Source organism: Ornithorhynchus anatinus, chromosome 8 (genome assembly GCF_004115215.2).
Source record: "Ornithorhynchus anatinus isolate Pmale09 chromosome 8, mOrnAna1.pri.v4, whole genome shotgun sequence".
Taxonomy (NCBI): Eukaryota; Metazoa; Chordata; class Mammalia; order Monotremata; family Ornithorhynchidae; genus Ornithorhynchus; species Ornithorhynchus anatinus.
This window is the reverse complement of record NC_041735.1, coordinates 20,547,325-20,569,138: the sequence shown is the minus strand read 5'-3', so window position 1 is coordinate 20,569,138 and position 21,814 is coordinate 20,547,325. Positions and strand designations below refer to the sequence as shown.

General features: G+C 40.8%; 1 protein-coding gene across 3 annotated transcripts in view; it reads right to left on the bottom strand.

The window, feature by feature from the left end:
- The window catches only part of ZBTB46 (zinc finger and BTB domain containing 46), a 100,707-nt gene that overhangs the window by 70,596 nt on the left and 8,297 nt on the right, over positions 1-21,814 (bottom strand). For 2 of the 3 annotated variants that reach the window (XM_029070437.2, XM_029070433.2), the window contains exon 2: positions 12,906-13,033. The gene's annotated coding sequence lies outside the window, so the exon portion shown is untranslated. Of the gene's footprint in view, positions 1-12,905; positions 13,034-16,946; positions 17,239-21,814 lie in introns of those variants that run through there. The other variant, XM_029070434.2, reaches the window with a different exon arrangement.

Genomic DNA, 21,814 nt, shown 5'->3' with positions numbered 1-21,814 from the left:
ATCTGATGTAGTTGTTACTTGTCATCCCCCATCCCAAACCGCTGATGATAGATTACTAATAATTAACAAGTTATAATTTTAAACTGAACAACTCACATAAGTAAATGTTTTCATTTACAGCCAGGTAAGCAAGTGTGGTAGCCCATAAGTATATCTTAAGGTAGCCATATTATTTAATCACTTGCTGAAATGCCATGTTTTCATTTTTTACAACCAGCACTGCCTGAAGGATTTTAGACAGATGGTATACTACTATAGTGACCCTATTCTAATTCTGCTTTGATACAATGCCATTCTCATCTATTCCTGTACCGTAAGTTCTGACTACCAAAAAATCTTTTCTTTATAAGTGGGTGCATTAAGTTAATGAACAGGTTACAGAATGCACACTGCTAGCATATTAAATTTCACCAAATTCTGCAGTTCTTTCAGAAGGGGCATACAGTAAAGCACTCAATCAATTCACTCACAAGTAGCTCAGAAAAAAAATAGATTCCCCAATTCCCTCATTTGATTTGAGAAATCAGAAAGGGCTACCACTTGTGGCAATAACATTTTAAAGATACAGCTGACAGTCCAAGATGTCCTTGGAATTTCAAGAAGGAATAGCAGAAGCTATTTCCTTTATCCAACAATTTAATGTCTCATTAACAACGCCTACTAGGTAAGATACTCTCAGTTCTGCCATTATGTATGTATGTATGCATTTAACAAGGTTAGGGAATTAGGGAATATTCATCCACCACCACAAGCCTGTTTGGATATAGTATATCACAGAGTTGGAAGAATCGGGGCATAAGAATAAGTGGAGCATCACGGGAGCTACTACAAGGTGAGATTCGGCAAGAACATAACGCCCGTGTTTTAGGAGAGCTAGGTGTACTGCAAAAACTCCATTAGGAATTCAACAGTCACCTTAGTTCAGCAGAACAAAAGAACAGCAAGACCCGTTAAAGAGACCCAATGTCAGAAATGTCCATGCTAAAATAAATGTAATTACACAAAACTTGCAATAAATAATGCCTTCTTATTGAGCACTGGAATATCTGTTATTAACCCATGTATGTTCTTCTGCCACACAAATAGCAGGCAGGTAGATATTAATTGATGGTGACAATGTAAAATCTGTAACAATATTCTTGACAAAAATGTTCTTCCTCTAATGTCATTAATATAAGATCACCATAGCAGAAATAGTGGGTATTCCACAAAGTCTCTTCGATCAATGGCTAAAGTCAAAGGAAATTTACAATGGATTTTTTTAAAGTTACAAACAGGATCTACATTACTGTAAAATTTACATTTATTATTCACTCTTGCACTGTCATACAACAGCTAATACTTCATGGATAAGGACCATATAAATCATGTCTGAAAACTCACAAGAACCATGAAATTTGCAGACAGCCATGAATATATTTCATTTGATGCACTAAGAATACGCAAAATACTACAGCAGGAACCTGGATGATAGTTTTTGCCCTAAGGAACCATCCTTGCATGTTATTTGTCCTAATGAAATTTAAAAGATTCCATGTTATTTAGATCTTACAACACTGTCATATCCAAAAATAATTTGACTTTTGTTCACAGACACAGAAAATAGAATCTGTTATTCACTGAGGAATATAGGTCAGCTTTAACACAAATATATTTCTCCATATAATAAACTAATGCCATCTATATTGCCATGGTCATCCTATAATATATCACTTTCCTACCTTTTATTCTACCTCTCAAGAACAGTAGAGATGAAAGATTTGGACTTTTGTAGCGATTGCAGTTATCTTAAAAGCTTCAACTAGTGAAAAAGCTTCAACTGGTGAAAAGGCGAAAAATAATATTTAAAAGCACAGTTCAGTGTTCAAGCCATAAAATACCTATGGTTGACCTGTTTAAGCTTGAGAAAGAGATGATCATGAAAGAAAGAACTGAATACCAACTAAATGTTCAGAAATGTTTTTTGAAAAACATTTTTATTTGGTGAACTTTTACTCACGCCTAATTATAAACTTGACTGTTTATCCAAGTCATACATCAAACAAGGGGTTTCTTCTAAGGAGCAGAACAAGTCCATTAAAGAAAATTTCCTAGTTTCACAACTAAAAGTTCTTCGGTCCATTTCTTTGGGGAACACTAGTATACCACTATTCTTTGAGAAAACTCATGTTCTACTGGATCTTTTCAGGCTCCCAAAGCTAATATACTTCATTAAACTTCATTCTGGATTTCTGAAACTGTACAACTTTTATTCCTTAATTACAGCAGTAGTAGTAAATAAATGGCTATTTGTTTCTGTTAAATTTTAAAACCAGGAGTCAAATAGTAGCAAACATAATTGACTCTTGCAAGCATTACTTCTCCATTGCAGGCTTATTTACTTGGATCAAATGTTTGACTTTTAAAACTTCGTGATAGATTCACTCTCTTTTCCCTGGCTGAAAAAGATTCAGGATCAAAAATGATACCTGTCAACTCCTTAACTTCTCACCCAACCCTTTCCACTCCCTGACTTTCCTATCACTTTAATGAATCAATCAATGGTATTTATTTATTGAGCACTTACTATATGCAGAGCACTGGGAAAAGACATTACAACAGCGCTAGCAGCCACGTACCCTGCCCATAACGAGCTTATGGTCTAAGTTTACATCATAGACAGCACCACCATCCTTCCTGTCTCACAAGCCTGTAGCCTTGGCATTAACCTTGACTCCTCTCTCTCATTCAAACAACATATTCAACTTAACACTAAATCTTGTCAGTTTAACTTTCACATTAGGGTGTCCAGACTGTGAGACCGCTGTTGAGCAGGCGACTGTCTCTATTTGTTGCTGAAATATACATTCCAAGCACTTAATACAGTGCTCTGCACATAGTAAGCGCTCAGTAAATACGATTGAAGGAACAAATAAAATATGTTCTTTCCTCTCCATCCAAAATGCTGTTGATGTCTGTCTACTTGTTTTGTTTTGTCTGTCTCCCACTTCTAGACTGTGAGCCCGTTGCTGGGTAAGGACTGTATCTGTTGCCAAATTGTACTTTCCAAACGCTTAGTACAGTGCTCTCTACACAGTAGGTGCTCAATAAACACAACTGAATGAATTAATGCTACCACATTAATTCAAGCACTTATCCTATCCTGCCTTGATAATTATACCAGCCTCCTTGCTGACCTACCTGCCTCCTGTCTCTCTCCTCTCCAGTCCATACTTCACTCTGCTGCCCAGAATTTCTACAAAAACGTTCAGACCATGTTTACCCATTCCTCAAGAACCTCCAGTGGTTGTCCAACCACCTCCACATCAAACTCCTTACCATTAGATTTAAAGCACTCCATCACCTTACCTGCTACCTCGCTATTCTCCTACTACAATCTAGCCTACACACTTCCCTCCTCTAATGCCAACCTATGCACTGTATCTCGACATCTATCTCACCACCAACCTCTCACCCATGTCCTGCTTCTGGCCTGAAACACCCTCCCTTTTCACATGTGACTGACAATTACTCTTCCTGACTTCAAAGTCTTATGGAAGGCACATCTGCTCCTGACTAGGCCCTCATTTTCTCTTTGCCCACTCCCGTCTGCATTGTCCTGACTTGTTCCCATTATTCAGCACCTCTGTCCCCAGCCCCAAAGCAGTTATGTACATATCCGTAATTTATTTATATTAATGTCTATCTCCCCCTCTAGACTGAAAGCTCACAGTGGGCAGGGAATGTCTGTTATACTGTTGTACTCTCCCAACACCCTACTTAAAACTCACCTCCTCCAAGAGGCTTTCCCAGACTGAGCTCCTCTTCTCCCTCTACTCCCTCTGCCACCCCCCCTTTACCTCTCCGCAGCTAAACCCTCTTTTTCCCCTTTTCCCTCTGCTCCTCCACCTCTCCCTTCCCATCCCCACAGCACTGTACTCGTCCGCTCAACTGTATATATTTCCATTACCCTATTTATTTTGTTAATGAATTGTACATCGCCTTGATTCTATTTAGTTGCCATTGTTTTTACGAGATGTTCTTCCCCTTGACTCTATTTATTGCCATTGTTCTTGTCTGTCCGTCTCCCCCGATTAGACTGTAAGCCCGTCAAATGGCAGGGACCGTCTCTATCTGCTGCCGACTTGTTCATCCCAAGCGCTTAGTACAGTGCTCTGCACATAGTAAGCGCTCAATAAATACTATTGAATGAATGAATAAGTTTGGTGCTACTTGCACACAGTAAGCGCTCAATAAATGCGCTTATTTATAAATAAACTGATGGAAAATTAGGCACATCTCAAAATCGTATTTGAACAGTCTTTTGAATTACTGAATATCTGAATGTACAAACATGGGAGAGTTTAACATATATCTCATAATCACCACAATTAGGAAATGTTTTTTCTACTCAGTTCTCTATTCCACAAATTTCACTTTACTCCAAGTATAGTTTTAGTGAACATCAAAACAGGGAACTGAACTGAAATTGTTTCTAAATTAAGCACATTTACTTGGTCAATCAGAAGATTTTAACCCTGAAATCTCAGCCTAATTTTTCACATATTCATTTGGATTATAGTATTATCATTAGACTATACGGTACTTCTTTTGTGCATAGTACATGATACTTATGGGCTTCGGAGCACAGTAAAACTACAGGGCATGGTCCCTACTTCTATGGAATTTACAAGCTAATGGGGGAGACAATGAGCGTATAAATTAATTGAGAACAAGAGGGAACACAGATACAATTAGTAATTAGAGAAAGCAAAAAAATGAATAAACAAACATATAGTTAAATTCTTAGGGTGACTAATAATATAACCTGATGGGGAGGAGGAGATTAAGGAATGCTTCTTGGGGAAAACATTATTCTAAATCACTTGGGCAGGACAAAACAAACAAATGATATTCTCTGCCCTCAAAGACCATACGCTTGACACCAGAGGTTCAGGTATCTGTGTACATTTCATATTAAATTTAGAAGTATTTTAGCTTAAAAAGAGAATTAAATCAGGGTTTTTTCCCATTGTAATGTTAGATAATTTTAACATATTCCTAGAAGGGATAAAATTTCTACTTTTTTAATCAAATGGAAGGTCAGTCAGTCAACAAACATCTGCAGAATAAATAAATCTGCAGAATAAACTGTTCTAGCCATGGTTTAGGACACAAATTAAAAAACAGATATGATTCTGGCCCTCAAGGAGTGTGTAATCTAAGAGAAGAGACAAGACAAACAAAAAGAATGGATTAAGGAAACTCAGTCAGTGTGTTGATGGGTTGGAGAATTGGTGGAGTTCAAGGGGAAATCTTCTTGGAAGAGGTCAGCCTGGAGTTGTGATGTAAAAGAGGAGAATAGTGTGGTTTAGCAAACAGAAGCAAAGAGGTTGTTCCACATTTAAAAAAACAAATAGGGCCAAAGCTTGGTGGAGGAAGAGGACAGAGTTCAGAAGGCACAAGAAGACAAGTCCGACTCTCATTGAAAAGAAGAGCATCGGGGCGGGGGGGGGGGGGGGGGCGCGGCGGTAATGGACGGACGGACTGGCTAAATCTGAAAGCAGAACTGATGATGAACTTTAAAGGAAAAAATCAAGTAACAATTTAGAAAGTAAAAGGGGGTTGCTATAGAAGTGGAGTAACAATGTCTAAATGAAAGAAAGGGGAAACAAGATACCAGTTTCGACTGTCACTGACACACTTAATTCATCCAAATATTGCATGATGATTATGAGCACTAATATTGCACTCAATTTTATTTTTGGAAGAAAAGCACAATAGTAATAATAATTGTGGTATTTATTAAGTGCTTACTATTGCCAAGCGTTATCCTATGCGCTAATTAGATTGGACACAGTCTCACATGAGGCTCATTTCAACTGACTTAAATCAATGTAAATTAATGAGCACTGATAAGTATCAGATCAGTATCTGGTGTCCAAAAAAACCAGTTTTTAAAAATTTCATTTGGTGTCATAGAAATCAGGTAGAATTTAAATTATTTTTGAACCACATTCTTTTTAAATCCCTTATTTCCCACAAACAATTGTTGATAACACCACTTTTTGGATAACACAAGGTTTTGCAGGAAACACAACTTTGATCTTTATTTAAAAATTAACCTGTGCAAACATGCTCAGAAGAAATAAACATGTGATTTGTTCTAACACATGAGGTTTATAAATGATGGCAGGTAATTCTTTTAAACTTCAAGAAACATTTTAATTTGAAATTAAATGCTACAGAAATGTTCTTCGTAACCCCACCTCACTCATTCCTTCCATTTATTTTGACTGCTTTCTCAGAGTAGGTTTATTGGGAACACGGTCTTTTTTTCTTTTAAACATCCCAGACACATGAATTGTGAGTGCTTTTAAACACTGAAATATTGACATTAAGATGCACAATGAAAAGCTTATGAGGACAGTTTTCCCACTGGTATATACTGGTGGCAACGAGTAGTTGTGGGCTGTCACGAGAGTTGTGAAATAAGCACAACCCAATTGTCCAGAATATGTTACAATTAGATTCCTACTTCAAACCTTTCTTGAATACCAAAAGGAAACTGTACACTGATGACCCTCATACAGATCAGGCTCGACTTCAGAACCTCCCTGATCTTCTACTTGTTGGGAAGGGACAAACCCCCCTTCCCCCCAACCCCTCAAGAATGAACCATTACCCACCTCCACCTTTCCCACTCACACCTGCAATTGGGATGATTCAAGGGCTATGGGGCTGGCCCAGGGAACTGCTACTTGGACCTGAAGTCTCCCTCCTCAAGTTGTCAGAGCACCTCCTCCCTGGAACACTCCTTAGCTCCTGACCTGAGCATCCAAGGTGCAGCAGCAGAGGGGTAGACAAGAGAGAACATGTGGCGAGTAAGACCAGGCTGAGGGTGAGGGAGTGGAAATGGAATTGGTACCTTGGCTAAGCTGAGGCTGTGAGGTCTGGCTGAAATGGACCACGCTTGAGAGATGCCACACAACACAACCGGGCACTCCTATCAACCTTATCTCCAGCTACTCCCCAGGAAATGTTCACTCCAGGCATGTTCCTCCTTCGGTGCAGATGCACGGTTGCCCCATAGCCCGTGTCCATGCTGTCCCCTTGAGGGAGCAAATGTAGATACTTCACTCACTCACAGCTGTCACCTTGTGCTAATGCTCTCCTTCCAGCTCCATGAAACCTGAAGCCTTGAAGCCAATCGTCAGACGAAGTTTTCCTTGATGCAAAGGGAACTAGGTAACCATTGGAGGTTTTTGAGGAGGGGAGAGATGTGGGGAGAATGCTTCTGGAAGATGAACTGGGCTGCAGAGAGTTGTAGTGATAGTACAGCAATACAGAGGGAAGGGGTTGGAGGCAGGGAAACCACTGAGGAGGTGGATAAGAATACTCTAACCAGAATCATGAGAAGGGCTTGAACCGAGATAGCTATTTGGATGGAAACAAAGAGGCAGGTCTGAGAAATATTATGGAGAAAAAAGTGGTAGGATTTGTTAACAGGAATAAAGTGTGTGTGTGTACATATATGTGTATATATACACAAATATATATATCATTTGTATATTCAATTATTCACCCATTTTATTTCTGATCGATTTGTGCTACTTTCTGCTGTGTTCTTCCTGATCCCACTATTTTGGAGAAGCAGTGTGGCTCAGTGGAAAGAGCACAGGCTTTGGAGTCAGGGCTCATGAGTTCGAATCCCAGCTCTGCCATTTGTCGGCTGTGTGACTGTGGGCAAGTCACTTAACTTCTCTGTGCCTCAGTTCCCTCATCTGTAAAATGGGGATTAAGACTGTGAGCCCCACGTGGGACGACCTGATTCCCCTGTGTCTACCCCAGCGCTTAGAACAGTGCTTGGCACATAGTAAGCGCTTAACAAATACCAACATTATTATTTTGTAAATTATTTTAATCTATCTTTCTCCCCTATTATATTGTAAGTTTCTTGAGATCAGGGAACTTGTGTCTTCTTTGGTTTCCTCTCAATCAATCAGTAGAGAGTGTTGCACTCAGCAGGGACTCAAATATTATTGATTGACATCAGGAAATTTGAAAGGTAGTGAGGCGTCAAAGGGATACCATGGTTGAGGGCTTCTGGGAGAGGGATGAGGGTGGTGTTGTCAACAGAGATGAGGAAGTTCAGAGGAGTAGGCTTAGGAGAAAAGATAAGGAATTCAGTGTAAAGGTGTCATCCATGCGGAGATGGGCTGGAGGCAATAGGAAATGGGAGATGGTATAGTATGAGTGAAGTTGAGGCTAACAAGTCAATCGTATAGAACTGGGAGTTGAAGTTACGTAAGCAGCTGAGTTCTCTGAGTGTGAAGAACAAGTAAAAAAAAAAAATCCAAACCAGGACCTTGTGGCACACCTCAGCTATGGAATGAGAGGGGGAAGATCTAGACAGTAAGGCTAAGAAGACCAGAGTTTATCCCTGGTGATCTTTAAGGAAAGACTAGACAATCATTTGTCATGGTTGATTAAATCATTCACCTGCCTAAAGCTGGGGATTGGCCCAGATGATCTCTGAAGGTCCCTTTCTATTATTTCAACAAACTTTTTTTCTTTCTTTTATGTTATTAAGTGCTTACGATGTGCCAGGCATTGTACTAACCATTAGGGTAGATAAAAGCCAACCATATTGGAAAACTCCATATCCCACAAGGGGCTAACGGTCTTAATCCCCATTTTTTAGATAGGGTAATAGGCACAGAGAAGTGAAATGACTTGCCCAAGGTTACAAAGCAGACACGTGGGAGAGCCACCATTAGAACCCAGGTCCTTCTGACTCCCAGGCCTGTGTTCTATCCACTAGGCCCCACAGGCATGCTCCCAAACTCAGGAGGGGATCTGCCTGGGGAAGGGAGTAACAGAGATAATAAAGCCCCTAAATGGAGGCCTACAATCTTTCCTCTGGGCACATCTTGGAACTCACTATGCAAGCACAGACCAAGCCTACCCCTGGGAGTAGGCCAAGGTATGCACAGTGGCATCCAAGGTGATGACACCCAGATCAGTGTGGCCCTGACCCATGAAGGCTGGGTAGCACTGACACTTCAGTAGGACAATAACTTTTGGATTCTCTTTTCCCTCTCCTGCCCTCACAAACATTTAAATCCACAAATATTTGCTCCAGAAGACCAAACGTGTAAATGAAAGTTATTCCCCTCAGAATCCTACCTTACGACAAATTATTTGTATACCACTAAGAGAGTTGACTAGTGACGGGGCGGACAGGGAAGAGTCTCATTTCCTACATCCTCATTTTCATCACTAGTAAAAGCCAAAACTAATTAAATGTATATAATTTAATCACTGTATAAACATTTTAAAGTTTCCTAGTTTACTGGGCATTGCATGAAAGACATCAGGCCAGACCTTAAAAAAAATTATTATTATGCTTTAGGGAAGAATTTAAAATTAAACTAAATATGCATACCACAATGGAGCATGTTGTATAGTGCACAACTAGTCAAATTAGGTAGACATAAAATGAATAACTGCATGATAAATTTAGTAGTATAATGTGAGAAATGTATACTTGTCTTCTTTCAAGATGGGACTTCATTCAAACTTGCTTAAAATAATACAGAATTCCATAATGGAGGTTTAGGCCTATAGCCCTTCGGCTTCTTACAAATTCTCCTGAACAGCGACAGCTGAATGAAAATGAGGTCTATTTGTAATCAGGAGGCAAGAGAGGGAGAAACTTAATGATTAATCCTAGGTCAAAACAGAAGACAGAAGAAATTAAAGAAATGAGTAGTGTGTTACATCAAATCCTCAATACTCTATGCCCACAATATACTAGTACTGTATGTCATGCCCACCTCAGTAATGGATGGCCAATTCTAAGTCCTAAATTTTAATACAGACCAAACAACCTGGTATCTCTCCTGCATCTTCTCCCTTTGTGTCCTTGATGTTTCCTAGCAGCAAAAATTACGTCGTCAAGGTAAGAGGCTGGATCCTGTTTCCTCTGTTCCCCAGTTTGTTTGAAACTGCCTGCCATCTTTCTAGACTGTAAGCTCGATGTGGGCAGGGAATGTGTCTGTTTATTGGTGTACTGTACTCTCCCCAGTGCTTAGTACAGTGTCTGGCACACGGTAAGCGCTCAATAAATACAATTTAATGGAAACCATCAAAATTAAAGAGCTCCTAAATCTTAGGGATACATTCTGAGGATGAAGTCTATTCTTTCAAGGGTGGATTTCTCCTTATATTGGTGGTAGTTTCTCAGGAGCTGGAGAAGGATTATTTATTTAGGGCCACCTTGCGCAACACCTTGAACTGAATGTTGGGGAATGATTACAATAAGAGTACACTGCAAGGTTCTTGGCCTTGATGAGCTTAAAACAAAATGCCAGGAAATAAATACGTAAAAGGTATGACAGCTGTTGCAACTTGGGTAACCAGGGCAGCAGGAAAGGAAGGGAGAAGGGATTTAAGTTTTGAAGGTGAAGGATATACTAGGCACACACTAATTAGAGGTTTGGTATAAGCAAAGGTCCGGTGGCCAAAGAGTGGGCTTCGGGGCCTGAGGTGGTAAGCAGGATAGATAAGAGATCACAAGCTGGGGTACAGGGATAAAAGAAATCAGTAGACAGAGTGTGTCAGCTGAGGCAGAACCCCGAACCAGATGGGCAGGCATTTAAATTGGATGAGACCAGCAAGTGGGAATCCCCTGAGGCATTTCTGAAAGGGGTGAGATGTGATTCCACTAACATATCTGAAAGACCAAACACGCTGCTACATGTAGAATGGGTTAAGGATGGTAAAGACTGGAGGCAGGGAGACCAGAGGTTGCAGTAGTTATTCTAGGCATTAAACAGGGATTATATAAGATTAGGAACTGTACCAGTGGATTATCTTTGAATTGAGGCCCAGTGGCGAAATAGGAAAGGCAATAATCTCTAAAATGCAACTAGACAACCGGGAAACTTTTGACTGACAATGCAAGCCTGTTTGGATACAGCACACCGCAACAGGGGAAGAAAGTTTGGGCCTCTAGACTGTATGCACAGCTGGATTCCAATCAATGCTATTTATTGCACTAAGCACTTAGAGTATAATAGAAGCTATCTCCTGCTCTCAAGGACCTTACATTCTAATGGGGGAGAAGGGCAAAAAGTATTTACAAATAATAAGAGCAGGAAGAATAACAAGGATAAAATAGCAGTGTGAATATCAAGATGAAACAGAATGAATAATTGAATGCACATACACAGGTACTAAGAAGGATATAAATGCATCAGAGGTAAGAGTTGCTGTCGGGTTGACATGACTTAATTAGGGGATTCTACTCTAATTTCAGGTCGTCTTTAAGAGGACCTTGAAGGTGGGGAGAGCTGTGGTCTGGTGGATTTGGGGAAAGAGTTTCCAGGTCAGGAGACCAAAAGCAAGGGATCAGATGCAAAATTGGTGGTTTCTGAGAAGTGGAGAGATTTTGGCCAAATGACCTTTTAGGAAAACAGCTTGGGCATCAGTGGGTCGTAGTGACCAAAGGTTGTGGAGACGCCTGAGGCTGTGAGAAGTGGTATCACCTTTCCTACAGCATGGATTTCTCCTTGTGCCCAGAGCATTGTTATAATTATTATTACTGAATTAAGTGTTTACTACTGTCAAGTACTGTTCTCAGCACTGGGTTGAACCCAATCCCTGTCCCTTATGGTCTTCATCAAATATAACGATGTTGGACTCCAGAGTCAGGGTGTGCTCATTATGGCTGAAACATCTATTTTGCCATTAGTTTGCCATTTCCAGAAGTACTTCAGTGGACAACATCTAAATTTGATTTTTTTGCTCCTGTTAAAAAACTACTTTATTTACCCATAAAAGCCATACTAGACATATTTCATAATTTTTACCTAAACTCTGGGAAATAAGCCAATTAAAGCTTCTATTTTGACAATCTTTATTTGTAAACCTATCTTTCTGTGACAGAATGTAGGTTTAAATATGAAAATTCTAACTCCTGCTAATACTGCACATCTATTTGGAGAAAGTGAGCAAGTTAAAAAAGAAAAATCTATTAAAGAAAAACTTTGAGCCACTTCAAAATAAAAAGTATTACTAGGTCTTGATACATGTTATTAGTGAGTGACATAGGTTAAAAGCCCTGCTGGAGAAAAAGTGTAAGTATAGTGACTACATTTTTTTCAAAAGCTGCTCAATTTTAAAAAAATCAATAATGTCAGTCTCTTGAATGACAGAAATATCCAAACGGGCACCAAAGCATAAGAGTATTATAGTTTTTCAGCCTACCCACAAACACTCAACTTTAACGACTTCATTGTTAAAAGTTAACCTATGTTATGTTGTAGCAAGGATATGCAAAATCCGTCCTAAAATAGATTTATTCATGACAATATGCAAGCATCTTACAATTATAAAACTCATTCAATGGTATTTATTGAGCACTTACTGTGTATTTTCTACAAATGCTTAGTACAGTGCTCTGCACACAGCAATCACTTAATACCACCACTTTGTATGAATTACCTCCAACCATCAGGACATCAAACTTGTAAAACTGATCCAGAGTCAAAATGAAAAGACTGTGGAAACCATATTTCTACATTAGTTTACAACTCTCAACTCTAGTCACAAGGTCTATAACATGCTAAACATATAGAAAGTAAAAAAGATCAAGGAAGACAACAGGACTAGTTGATAGATCCAGAACTATATATACCAATACTATAGAAGTCAAATAGCAAGCAGCCAACAATACCAATTTCAGACTTCAAAGATTTGTGACATGGTCCAAATTAAATTCAAGGAACAATTTTTCCCCCATCAGCTTTTTACAGGAAACAGGAAACCCTATAGACAATGTTATCTAATTTCTAATTCTTGTTCCATGCTCCCAACCACATAGGAAAAAAAAAAAGAAATTATTAAGAGTTTGAACATACCAAATGTTGAAAATGATCTCGTTTAGTAAAGGTAGCTGTCCCAATGTGTCACAGTAGTACAATACATGTTTTAATGGACTACGGAAAATGTTTCAGGGAGCATGCTTTGAAGAATTCTTCAAAATGTCCTGAAATGGAAAAAATAATCTATTTTAACATAAAGCAAATTAAAACATTTTTAATACTTCTATACTTTGTGTTTGCTGTTGCCTATAGTGATGTGGAAACTAAACACCCATACAAAACCTGTACACTTTGTTAGCAGCTATATTCAGGTTTAACTATAAAAAGATTCAGGCAGCCCAACAGCCAATTTAACCATGAAAGACCCAGAAGTATTCATTTAGTAGATATTTTATCTTTTAAAAATCACAATTTCTATATTATCAACTATTGTTTAAAAAGCTCGAGTATGGTTTTCAACACACCAATCCTGGCCTTAGCTGTTAACTTCTTATGGTAGTAATAATAACTATGGCATTTGTTAAGCGCTTACTATGTGCCAGGCACTATACTAAGTGCTGGAGTGGATACAAGCAAATCGGGTTGGACACAGTTCCGATCCCACGTAGGGCTCACAGTCTTAATCCCATTTTAAAGATAGGTAAATGAAGCACAGAGAAGTGAAGTGACTTGCCCAGGGCCACAAAGCAGACAAGGGGCAGCTCTGGGATTAGAACTCATGACCTTCTGAGTCCCAGGCCCATGTTCTATCCACTATGCCATGCAGCTTCCATGCTGCTTGGTAGATCACCAATCTATCAATCAATAGAATTTACTGAGTGCTTACTGCGTGCAGAGCACTGAACTAAGCACTTGGGAGAGTACGATACAAAAGAATTGGGAGACATGCTCCCTGCCCACGAGGAGCTTACAGACTAGAAGGGGAGGCAGATATTAAAATAAATGACAGATCTGTACATAAGTGTTGTGGGGGTAAGGGAAGGGTGAATAAAGGGAACAAATCCAAGTATGAGGTTGACGCAGAAGGGAGAGACAGTACAGGAAATGAGAGCTTAGTCGGGGAAGGAAGGGCTCTTAGAGAAGATGTGATTTTAATAAGGCTTTGAAGGTGGGGAGAGTGGATAGTCTGTCGGATATTAAGGGGGAGGGAGTTTCAAGCCAGAGGCAGGATGTGGGTGAGGGGTCAGCAGCAAAACAGACAAGATCAAGGTACAGTAAGTAGGTTGGCATTAGAGGAGCAAAGAGAGCATGTTGGGTATGCATGTGTGTACATACCAGTGGCCAGCAAAAGTAATTCTGAATGAAAAACTGCAGGCCATTTTTTTTAATGGTGTCTTTATGATTTCACAGCAAAGTTCTCAAATATCTTCCAAATCGAAATACAGAAAAAACCAAACTGAAAAATTTAGGATTATGTTTAGCTCATATAAACTAGAGAAGCAGTGTGGTCTAATGGATAGAGCAAGGGCCTGGGAGCCAGAAGGACCTAGTTCTAATCCCGGTTCTGCCACTTGTCTGCTGTGTGGCCTTGGGCAAATCACTTTATTTCTCTGTGCTTCAGTCACCTTATTTGTAAAATGGGGATAAGAATGTAAGTTCCAGATGGGGCAGGGTCTGTATCCAACCTCATTACCTCATACCTATCCCAGCGCTTAGAACAGGGCTTGGCACATAGTAAGTGCTTAACAAGTAAAAAAATTATTATTATTAATAATAAAGCCCAGGAAATTCCTTGACAGAAAAACCTAGAAAAGAAATACTCTAGACTGCAAGCTTCTTGTGGACAAGGATCGTGTCTACCGACTCCATGATACAGTACTCTCTCAAGTGCTTAGTACAGTGCTATACACACATAAGCACTCAAATTCCATTGATGGATAATTTGACTATAGATACCGGAGTAACTGAAAGAAAAACAAATGCTCAATGAATTCTGCAAAAGTTTAAAAGTTAAAAAAAAAAATCAAACATGGGGAAGTGAAGACGTATTTTTTAAGTGTTATGTGTTGATGGTGAATGTTTCAGGGAGGGGAATACATAAGGGAAAGAAAATTACAGAGAGGTGGGGTGCTTAGGGGGTGGCATGCAGGAGGCATTCCACCAAAAAGAAAAGGGAAGACAGACATTACAAAATGCATAAAATGTGTATGGACTCAGATGATGGTGAAACATTAAAAATTAAAGAATTTAATAAGAACAACAAAGTTAAAAGTATTGCTTATAAATTACGTTGCCCAGAGAAACGCAATGGCCTAGTGGAAAGACCTTAGACCTGGGATTTAGGAGCTCTGGGTTCTAATCTCAGCTTCACCATTTGCCTGTGTGACCGCTGATACATCACTTAACTGCTTGGTGCTTCGGTTTCCTATTCTGGAAATGGGGATTAAATATCAGCTCTCCCTTCTCCTTACATTATGAGCCCCACGCTTATCTTGATTCTATTCCAGTGCTTGGTACAGTGCTTACTGGCAAATAGTAAGTGCTTAAACTCCACAAACTATTATTATTATTCATTGTAATAAGAAAGGGGGATATTCAAAACACGGTATTTATTTGAAAGGCAGCTTTTTTCCTAAATCCAAACTCCCTTTGACTACACAAATCATAATCCTCTTTGTGCCTCAGTTGCCATTCAGAAATGATAGCCATGGTATGATGCCCACTGGTCTTCCTATAATCCTAGGTTCCAAGGTCAACTCAAAACTACCTCATAGAAATGTTTTGGATTTAGCTTCCTCCCCATTCTTCTGTGGCGCACAAACGCAACCCATCAATCTCCAGCCACAATCACCCCCACAATCTATTTCCTTCTCTTCAGTTCAACTGATCACCGGTGGAGGGAATCTAGGAGCCAAACTCTTGTAACCCATATTATAAAGTTTGGCTCTTACACAACAACTCTACAAAGCAACTTGAAACATTTTTCCTTTTTGCACTCCCTAGCCTAATAATGTTGGTATTTTTTAAGTGCTTACTATGTGCACAGCACTGTTCTAAGCGCTGGGGTAGATACAGGGTAATCAGGCTGTCCCACGTGAGGCTCACAGTTAACCCCCATTTTACAGATGAGGTAACTGAGGCACCGAGAAGTTAAGTGACCTGCCCGTCACACAGCTGACAAGTGGCAGAGCCAGCAGTCGAACCCATGACCTCTGACTCCAAAGCCCAGGCTCTTTCCACTGAGCCACGAGCCTATAATTCACTCATTCACTCAATCATATTTATCGAGCATTTACTGTGTGCAAAGCACTGTACTAAGTGTTTGGGAGAGTAAAACATAACAATAAACAGACCCAATTCATAACCATTTCTAGCTTTCAGCTAGCTCACAGTCTCTGGTTCCCCTATTTCTACTCCTTCCAGCACACGATTTCTTTAATGAAGAACAAAGTCATCAAGCTTGAATTCCTCCGCTGTCCTTTCCCTACCTCAATGGGACACTTCCCTTGACTTCTCTAAAACTTATTGGAACAGAAAAGGGGAGATGCCCTTCCTAACTCAAAATTTTAGGCCTTAAATCCTTCCCCTCCCAGAAAATAAGAGACCTTACTCCTACTCTTATCCCCTCCCACTCTAGCATTAATTGCTTTCCCTTCTGTGTCATCTGTGCACTTGGAACTGTGACCTTTGAGCATTTAGTATTCTTCCCAAGCCCAGCACTTATGTACATATCTTTAAATTATATATTATGACTTATTTATATTCATGTCTGTCTCCCCTCTCTAGACTGTAAGGTCACTGAGGGCAGGGAACATACCTCTCAACTCTGTTGTATTGGACTTTCCCAAGCACTTAAGTACAGTGCTCTGCACACAGTAAGTACTCAATAAATACCAGTGACTGATTGATTGATCGATCGATCCACTGACTCTGGCTTTTGCCCTTCCGCCATTAAGAATTAGAAAAGCTATTATTTGATTTTCTTCCTCTTCCAGTTCATTCCATCCCTTCTCCCATTCATGGCTAGCCTTCCACTATCACCAATTTATCTCCATCAGCTCTCTCCTTGACTTCCTGCATTTTGGCTTACAACTTCACCACTCCCTGACATAAAGGTCATTAATGATCTATTCCTACCAAAGTCCTGCAGTTTCTTCTGTATCTCTTTGCTGTTTCTGAGATTGCTCAGCACACATTTCCTCAGTGATCATTTCTCTCGCTTCAACTTCAGAGACACCATACTCTCTTAGTTCTTCTAGTTCTTAATTTTTCCAAGAAGAGGTGCCATTATGGTACCTGAGGTGGAAGGAAAAAGCTTTCAAGTCTAGAAGGGATGGAAGACAATCCCTCAGGATCAATCTCACTGGACCTGCGTCTAGTTGTGTCTTCCAATCCATGACATCTGTGAAGCTCCCAGAGGTGACCTGAGGGAAACAGCATGACCTAGTGGGTAAAGGTTGGGTTTTTTTTTTACTGGTACTTTTAAAGGCTTACTGTGCATCAAACAATGTTCTAAGTACTAGGATAGATACAAATCAATCAGATTGGACCCAGTTCCCATTCCACACGGGGCTCGCAGTCTAAGTAGCAGGGAGAAGAGGCACTGAATCCCCATTTTAGAGTTGAAGAAACTGAGGCATAGAAAAGTTAAGAGACTTGCTCAAGGTCACACTGCAGGCAAATGGTGGAGCTGGGATTAGAACCCAGGTCCTGTGACTCCCAGACCTGTGCTCTGTCCACTACATCATGCTGCTTCTCAAAGTCTTGGTTTTTTCAACTGCAAAATAGAGAATCAATTCCTCTTCTTCCCACTACTTAATAATAATAATGTTGGTATTTAAGCGCTTACTATGTGCCGAGCACTGTTCTAAGCGCCGGGGTAGACACAGGGGAATCAGGTTGTCCCACGTGGGGCTCACAGTCTTAATCCCCATTTTACAGATGAGGTAACTGAGGCATTGAGAAGTGAAGTGACTTGCCCGTGAGCCCCAGGTGAGAGGGACTATACCTAGCCTGATTAACATGTACCTACCCCTGGGCTTAAAACAGTACTTGACATAGTATTTAAGAAATACCATTTAAAAAAAAGAAGCCAGGAACAGTATATTTCACCTTCAGCAGCATATATGATTCCAACCCTGAAACCCCATTGCTTTTTAGTATTCTAGGGCTCTGAAATAATAATAATAATAATAATAATGTTGGTATTTGTTAAGCGCTTACTATGTGCCGAGCACTGTTCTAAGCGCTGGGGTAGTCACAGGAGAATCAGGTTGTCCCACGTGGGGCTCACAGTCTTAATCCCCATTTTACAGATGAGGTAACTGAGGCACAGAGAAGTTAAGTGACTTGCCCAAAGTCACACAGCTGACAAGTGGCCGAGCCGGGATTCGAACCCATGAACTCTGACTCCAAAGCCCGTCCTCTTTCCACTGAGCCACGCTGCTTTATCGGGATTGTGGACTGGCACAAATTAAGCCCTGGGTATACCACTCTATTGCTTCTTCTGAACCTTCTTTATCTAAACTTCTACAAACCGACTGTCCAGTAATTGAGGGCAACCTGCAAGGTTCATTCTTAGGACTTCTGCTCTCTTCCATCCCTATGCTCGATCAATATGGTTTTGCACATCTAGCATTTCAATGGTACACACCACTTATTTTGGGCACCACATTGTCCAAAAACCAGCTACGTGTCAAAGGAAGGGAGTGGTGTGAAGTGATACATTTTGTACTTCTCTCTCCTAAGCAAGTATCTCCCACTCTTGGAGCTTATTTTTAGTCCTCCTGCCCAATAGCATATTTGGGTAAGTAACCATGATGAACATTATTACTAAATTATCTATGTTTTAAATGACATATTATAAAGTATTTATTTATATTAACACCTGCCTCCCCCTCCAGACTGTAAGCTCATTGTGGGCAAGGAACACGTTGACCAACTCTGTTGTATTGTACTCCCTTAAGTACTTAGTACAGTATCCTGCATGCACACAGGAAGCCTTTAATAAATATCACTGATTGAATGACTGAAGGGTAGAAAGGTTAGCAGCAGCAGATGGATGTGCCATGTCCCTGATGGTGACACAAGTTTGGAATCCACTATAATTATGCTGTCACTGTAGTTCCACCTCTCGTTAAATTCCACTTTCTGGGGAGCTCATCCTTTCACATGACTTCCATTTCCAACTCTAAGTGGATAACTTTCAGGTAAATCTTGCCCCCCTTCTCTCTTTCTCTAGAGAGACATCTTTAGTTCTGTATTGTTTGCTCTCTACAAGCTTCTTCATTGGCCCACCTGAATCACCCAAAACAAAATATGCCAAAAACAGAGCTTATCATCCTTCCTTCTCTAGGTCTCCACAACCCTTTCCCAGTCATCATTGGAGGCATCCCTTTCTTTCTGGCTTTGAGAACTCATAACCCTGAGTTATAAATTACAGATTCATGCCAATTCTTCTCTTATATTTCTTTCTTTGGCTCCTCCCTCTTCATTTCCCTAACTAATGGAGGACTGTGCGAAATTTACTTCCAGGACAAAAGTGAGGGATTTGTGCCACCCTTCTCAATCCCATCTCATTCACGGCCTCTCCAAAACCGCAGGAAGGCTGTGGCTAGAGATAATAACAGTGGTACTTCTTAACCGCTTATGATTTACCAAGCCCTATAGTAAGCACTGGGATAGATACAAGGTAACCAGGTCCCATATGGGGTTTACAGTCTAAGTAGGAGGGAGAATAGGTATTGAATCCCCACTGTGCCGATGAGAGAACTGAGGCATCGAGAAGTTGAGTGACTTGCCCAATGTCAGACAGCAGGAATGTGGCAGGGCCAGCATTAGAACACAGGCCACCTGGCTCCCAGGCCTATGCTCTTTCCACTAAGTGCTTTTCTAAGAGCAACTGGGAGGTAACTCTGTTTCCCTGTCCCAAAAGGACAAAAGAAAAGAGGGGTGACGGGCCCACAGCACATTTCCCAGAGCTCAGGGAGGATACCTAGGGGAAGTTCTTTGGTTTTTTGCTAAGCCTTCTGGCTGCGAGAGTTACTGCTTTGGGGAAACCTTGGGAAGCTCCAGACTGGGAGCAGTGGCAACAAGGCATGATGGGGGCCAGGGCCAACAGACTGTGCTGCTCCTCAACTGCCACCATCCCAGGAGAATTTGGGTAAGCCCACCTTGCCTTCCTTCTCCATTAGCAGACTAAAGGAGGAAGAAAGTGGAACAGGGCAAGGACGACCACCAGGCCGGTAGTCAGGGGACTCCTTTGCCCCGCTTCACTCTGCCAGTGTCTACAGCCCAAATCTAGGAACTACTTGACCCCTTCCTGTGCGTACGACATATGCTATTAAACATTAACTCATGTTCATATCCTCTTTTCTTTCTTCCATCTGTAAATTATTTTAATGACCGTCTCCCCGACTAGTTTGTAAGTTACTTGAAGGAAACCATATCTACTAATTTGGTTATATCCTCCCCACACTTAGTACGGTGCTCTGCAAACAGCAGCTGCTCGGTAAATACTACGGACTGATCAACATCTGAACTACTGCAACGGCTTCCTATCCAGCTTCATTATCGTTCCAATCTAACCCTCACCCAGCAAGAGCCTCATTTTTTTCAATCATTGATCTGATCATATCACTTCAGAATACAGTAGTGGCTAATATTAACCTCGCCACGGTGGAATTGAGGGTTCAAGCTACACCTGCCCCTGCCTACCTAATCACCCAACCTTGAGCTCCAACAAGTCATATGTTTAATATGCCAGAGTCCCCCAACAAACCCCAAAATCAGCCCCCCCACCCCAACCTTGAGCTCCAGCAAGTGGGCGGGGGGGGGGGGGGGGAATGGGAGTGGGGGTTTATTTTGGGGATTTAGTTCATCAGGGTGGATCAGATGAGCCAAGAAAACTTCCCCCCTCTGGCCCCTCCCATGTGCTAAACAATGAAAGTACTTTCCAGTTCGCTTCGCGTAGTCACTAGCCACCAATACTAATGTCTGCTAATTCACCTGGGATTTTTCAGCCTATAGAACCTACACACTCTCCTCTTGGTGTAGTTTGCTGGCAAATATTTTCAAAAAATGGGGATGTTTACACTATATAGAGGAGTCCTATCTGAAGAAGATGGTATAAGGAATTTCAAGTTTGGGTTTTTTTCAGTTTGGCAGCACGTTACAAGCAAGGCCAGAGAAGTCATCCCTAATAGCAGCAGCTCTCAATTGTCGGTCGCATGAAAAACTTCTGATCAAGGATTTTTAAGTCTTTCATTAGATGGGATCCTATTACTGAAGTGCAGTACTCCTGTCTCCTGTTTCAACTCAGCTCACACTCCTTGCTTCATTCAGCCAAACCGGCTTTCCATCCTCCACACTTGTCTTCTCTCTCCCTATGAGTGCTATTCCCATCATCTGGACTACCTTCTTACTGTTACCAAACCATCTTTTCTCTACTCCTCCAAAACTCTAAATGATAATAAGTAACAATACCTGTGTGATTTGATTTATGCTTACTAGGTATCAAGCACTCCACTAAACGCTGAGATGGATGCAATTCATTCAGATTGGACACAGTCCAAGACTCATTCCCTCCAAAAAGGCTTCCTGGACTAGCCCTAACCTTTCATGGATCCAGATGCTCCTATCCATCTCCCCAGCCTTCTTATTCCTTTGATTTTTAGCTCTTTTCAACTATCTGTTAAAGCTGCAGGCCATTGTTTACTTGTCACTTGCGTTTAATATGCCAGCGCCCCCCTTCAGATGAGCCCATTGTTGGGCAGGGATTGTCTCTATCTGTGCCGAATTATGCATTCCAAGCGGTTAGTACAATGCTCTGTACATGGTAAGCGCTCAATACATACCATTGAATGAATGACTGAATGACTGAATAAACTCCGTGAAGACAGGGAACTATTTCCTCGGAAACCCCTTACAGAACATAGTTCAAAACTCTTGCACCTAATGGCTATGTTTGTCTAGGGAACACCTAAAATCAGGATGAAAAAAATGTA